Source organism: Rhagoletis zephyria, unplaced genomic scaffold (genome assembly GCF_001687245.7).
Source record: "Rhagoletis zephyria isolate East Lansing unplaced genomic scaffold, Rhagoletis_zephyria_1.1 Rzeph_scaffold_00005, whole genome shotgun sequence".
Taxonomy (NCBI): Eukaryota; Metazoa; Arthropoda; class Insecta; order Diptera; family Tephritidae; genus Rhagoletis; species Rhagoletis zephyria.
Window position 1 is genome coordinate 388,659 of NW_016157089.1, and position 5,529 is coordinate 394,187.

A 5,529-nucleotide genomic window follows, 5' to 3' on the forward strand; every position below is an offset into this window, starting at 1 on the left:
TTGAAAGTAGAACTTCATACTAACTATATTTTTATAAAAAACAATTAGAGAAGAAATCAGAATAAAAAACTTTGCATTCATGGTGAAAAATTCTCTGTGCCAATATTTTTTCCCGGCACTGTATATGTGAAGATATTTTCAGATAAATAAATATTAACAAACTATCTATTAACAAATTAACAATTAAATAAGAGGGGTTTAATATATATTATAAAGTAGTTGAACTTATTTTTTATCTTTTTTGCCGATAGGCTGCCAATTTTTTTTACCGGTCGTGTGCATATTGGAAGTGCTTCTTTGAAATGGAAATAAACTTCTTCGTCGGAGTTAAATTTTTGACGAAAAGCGCCTAAGAAAATAAAGTGAAAGATTAAACTCCATTGGAAATCGGAAAATTTAATTAAGTAAAAAGTGGTAATAAATATTATTATCCGTACTTCCTATTGCCGCAGTCGTTGCCAAACCAATAGCGCTGCTTTTGGTACCAGTTCCCTTCCACGAGAAAAGTTCTGCTACCTCATCTGTAATAATTTTTTTTTAATGAATCATTTATTGACGCTAGTACGGATAATGCTCGGATTTCGCACGCCTTTTTAATTGAGAAGCCATATTATCAATAAAACATTAAGTTCAATAACTGTAAAGACCTAATAAACTAGCAAATTAAAAAAATAAATAACTATAAACTTACGAGATAGGGGAATTAAACGTTTAAATCCTTTAGTGTTGCTCCGCGCAGCCTGTGAAAGAATTGCAAAATTCGTTAAATTAATTTGTATTTTTGAATTACATATGTAGTAGCTCTTACAAGAAGTTTAATTATAAAATAAAGTGGTAGATCGTCCTTGGCGTTTGCAGCAGTCTGCCAATAAATCACATATTTAATAATTTTCTTAAACTGAATATTTAACAAACTACTTACTTATAAAATACTGTGATTGAAGAAAAATTGTCAACAAAATTAAAATTTTTTCTTGTGCTGACAAATTACTACAAGCCTCTTTCTATTATATTTTTTTGTTTTATCGTTTACGAGCTTTTCTCTAACTTTTTGGCGTACGAGAATCCCTCGTAAAACATAATGTTCGTAAAATGTACGTTTTCTTGCTGGCTGGGTGTGCAACAATTAAAATTAAAAAAAAATTGATTTAGAAAATTTTTGTAGTGCTTATGAAGCAAAATGTTGGACTTTTTTTCATGCTTTTTGAACATATTTTCCACAAAACTAAGTCTTTTTTGCTTTCTGTTTGATCTATAATATGCTTCTCAGTTTCTTCAATAAATTTCATTTGAAAAGAAAACAATCATAATACAAAACTTGCGTTTTCCAGCTTAATATTAATTTACTTCTCATTTCTTATGTACCAATATTTTCAGTATTGGTTTTGAAGAAACATTGAAAAAGAAATTATAAAAATATGGGAAAAAATATAATTTTGAAATGTTAGTTATGAAAAGTTTTAAGTAAAAAAATTAAATTAATGATTTGGCCAGTTGCCGTTTATTTAGCAGGCGGCTGTGGATCAACATCACTGCTCTCCTAATATCTTGGTCATCGTCATCAGAAAGGTCAGAAAGGTCGATAATTTCGTCCAACAGATATTCTGGAATTTCATCTTTAGCTTCCCCTTCTTCCTCTTTTTCCTCGTCTTCCTCTTCTTCAAAGGTGTTTTCATACCACCAACAAATTTCAGCGAGTATTGCATCTGGAGATTTCTTTCCTCTGTACCTGAAACGAAATTAGTTTTCGATCGTTAACATGATTAAATTGTGCACTCTGACAAAGATATTAGAAAAATCTAGGAATTCAAAATATGCACACTCTATAGTTACCTTATTTCAAATGGAAGCGCAGTTTGGTGATAACGTTCGCCTTGCTCATCAGATTCAGTTGGCAACTGTTGAGCGAGTTGATCAAGATGCTGATGCAAGAGATGAATGAATACGGAAACTAATGAGTCGGTCAAGATTTTGACATGTTGACAGCTTTCGATGAAATTGGGGTTAATATGTCGTACAAAATTCATCTCTTGCTTCAGCATCTTGATCAACTCGCTCAACAGTTGCCAACTGAATCTGATGAGCAAGGCGAACGTTATCACCAAACTGCGCTTCCATTTGAAATAAGGTAACTATAGAGTGTGCATATTTTGAATTCCTAGATTTTTCTAATATCTTTGTCAGAGTGCACAATTTAAACATGTTAACGATTGAAAACTATTTTCGTTTCAGGTACAGAGGAAAGAAATCTCCAGATGCAATACTCGCTGAAATTTGTTGGTGGTATAAAAACACCTTTGAAGAAGAGGAAGACGAGGAAAAAGAGGAAGAAGGGGAAGACAAAGATGAAATTCCAGAATATCTGTTGGACGAAATTATCGACCTTTCTGATGATGATGACGATGACCAAGATATTAGAGAGAGCAGTGATGTTGATCCACAGCCGCCTGCTAAACGGCAACTGGCCAAATCATTAATTTAGTTAATTTATTTATTTTGCAAAGTTCGAAGGTCGATTAAAAAAAATTCGAACTAACATAAACAAACGCCGCGATACGGGTCTTCTAATTTAGCTTCTATTTTCACCCCTCACTCTCAGAATCGACCTAACTTTTGCTAACCTGAATTTGATCCACAGTGTTACCGTAATTGTAATCATGAAAATTGGGATTACGATTAGTTGTAATTAGGGATGGGTAAATTCGATATTCGAATTTTTATCGAATTTTGGCTCCAAAATGGCGAATTTTTGAAATCGAACTTTGTGTTGCTAAAATTCGGATAAAATCGAGTTTTTCTAGAAAAAATCGAGTTTCATATTTATCTCCAAAAAAATCAACTCTTCAACTTTCTTGTGTCTGACTAAATTTGCTATCACTGTCGCTCAGGCATTTATTTTAACTATTTTTTTGAAAGGCCGAGACATGAAAACTTTAGTAGGCCATTAAATAAACATACGAGCTAACTTTCGCAGTGTTTTACTACTGGATGGGTATACTTTCAGAAAATGTTAACAAAGTCCGGTCTGGTTTGGTCTGTCCTACAGTGTAATTTGAGTTTAACTTTTTAAACAGGTGGCCACTCTCTTCAAGCACCTTAAAAATATTGTAATTGTTGCATAGTATTTTAAGCACAACACTTCTTTAACTACTTTAACTAAACCGCTCTTAAATGTAATTAAAAAATTAAGTTTATTCAAAATAATTTCGATTGATACCCATACTGGGGTAGTTTATTTAACTTATTAAATAATTTGATTTTGATTTTCTTACATACATACATATTGCACAAAGCTAAAACCATATTACACATCTACAGGGCAAGCCCTTTCATTTGACACCTACCTCCTTTTTGAAAATCGAACGAACGATACAGATTTTATGACACGGTGTTAAATATTTAACGCAAACATATCCGAACTCGATTAAGAAGTTTCACTTCAAACAATTTTTGGCAAATTCGAATTAAATCGAATTTGCACCACCAAATTTCGCATCAAATAATCGAATGTTTGGGCAATGTTCGAAATTCGGAAAAAATCGAATTTCAACCCCCCACTACCCATCCCTAGTCGTAATCGTAAAATTTTTAGGAGTACAATTAAAGTAATCGCAATCATGCAATTCATGATTTCCATTACAGTAATAAAAAAATTAGTTTTGCTTAGAGCAAAAATTGATTTTTATACAATAAAATGGATTTAAATTATGCATTCGCCTATTTGTTTGAAATTGTTGTAATATTCTACAGACTCGTGGTCGCAGTATTTCTAATAAGGTTTGATTTTGATTCACTGTCCAGTGGAGGAACCTACAGTTTTACGCCGACCCGAAAGGCGAATGCATTTTTAGGAGAAGCTGACAGAAATCCATTCGGAGGTTTGCCATTGCCTGCCGAGAAGCGACTGCTATTAGAAACAAGTAAGAAAGTCTAAGTTCGGGCGGAGCCGAACATTAAATACCCGGCGCAAGTATTAAATATATGTTTTCCACCTTTCCGAAAGCTACCGCTACATGATAAGCCGGCGTGTATAAATTTTAAGTAAACTAGCGTCCTTAAATTTCAAAATATTGAAATTTCAAGCATTTCTGAAATTTACCGTTATATGAAAAGCGGCCGTAATTTTAGTCCGATTTCAACAATTTTCAATGGTTTACTTTTATGTGGCAAGCACAATAACCATACCGAGTTGGTACAAATTGCTAGAACGGTTAGCGAGATACATATACTGTGATCATAAGTGGGCGGTGCCACGCCCATTTTCCAAAATTTTATCATAAACGTATTTCCTGGCAAAGAATTGTTGCAACCATCATTTTGAATAAATTAGCTTTAATATTTACTGATTTATCGAGGATTTCGTATTTCTCGAAATTACAGTTATATGGGATGTGGGCGTGGTTATTGTCCGATTTTAAAAGTTTTCGGCCATTTGGTATGCTGTACCAGGGCCAACAACTGTGCCAAGTTTGGAATAAATTGATGCAGCGGTTACCAAGATATACACATGTAACCATAAGTGGGCGTGGCTACGCCCATTTTCAAAAAAATGTTAATATTCTTATTTTTCGTCTAAAATTTATTATAAATATCAATTTTGAGTGAATTATCTTCAGTAGTTACTAAAATATCGCAGTTTTTGTATTTATGAAAATTACCGTTATATGGGAGGTAGGCGTGGTTATTGTCCGATTTTGCCCATTTTCAATACACCCGAAAGAAGTACACGTACCAAGTTTCGTTAAGATATCTTAATTTTTACTCGAGTTATCGTGTGCACAGACGGACGGACAGACGGACGGACGGACGGACGGAGAGACAGTCACCGCTTAATCGATTTCTCTTTTCATTCTGATCATTTATGTATACATTTGTCTATATCTATCTCGATTCGTTTTGCCTGTTACAAACAACCGTTATGTGAACAAAGTTATAATACCCTTGTGCACAAGTGCGCTCGGGTATAAAAAACGTTTTTTGTTTTTAATTTTTTGACGTTGGTTGAATCGGGCTTGAATACACGCCATGCGAAATGGTAGCGCACACTGCTAACTACTACACCACAGCGGGCGCTGTGCAACTGTATTATTTCAACTTTAAATCAATTTTACATACTTTTCGGTGAAAGTTCGGCTCATGTACTTAACTACAAAGCCTCTACAGAATATCAGAAATTCGCAATCAACATTTTCTTGATTACGATTACGTTAATTGTAATCATAATATTTTTAGGATTACAATTAAAGTATTCGCAATGATAATTTTCATGATTACAATTACTGTAATTGTAATCTTAAAATGTTTAGGATTACAATTACGGTATTTGTAATCATGTTTTCCATGATTTCGATTACAGTAATCATAGTCCCTAAATTTTTAAGATTACAATTATTATAATCATAATGGTAACATTTATGATTACAATTAATCGTAATCGTATATAATTTAAGGATTACAATTACGCAATCATAATTAAAATGTAATCGTAATCAAAAAAAATTACCCAGCTCTGAATCTTACTACAGTAAA

General features: G+C 33.1%; 2 long non-coding RNA genes across 2 annotated transcripts; both read right to left on the reverse strand.

The window, feature by feature from the left end:
• Nucleotides 1-446: 446 nt before the first annotated feature.
• LOC108377195 (uncharacterized) lies at nucleotides 447-877 on the reverse strand. Its single transcript, XR_001849307.1, has 3 exons — nucleotides 809-877; nucleotides 692-740; nucleotides 447-521 (listed from the first exon to the last, which is right to left on the reverse strand). It is a non-coding gene; the product is annotated as an uncharacterized LOC108377195 (long non-coding RNA).
• Nucleotides 878-1,674: 797 nt separating this feature from the next.
• Nucleotides 1,675-1,934, reverse strand: LOC108377259 (uncharacterized). Its single transcript, XR_001849316.1, has 2 exons — nucleotides 1,834-1,934; nucleotides 1,675-1,729 (listed from the first exon to the last, which is right to left on the reverse strand). It is a non-coding gene; the product is annotated as an uncharacterized LOC108377259 (long non-coding RNA).
• Between the last annotated feature and the right edge of the window lie 3,595 nt (nucleotides 1,935-5,529).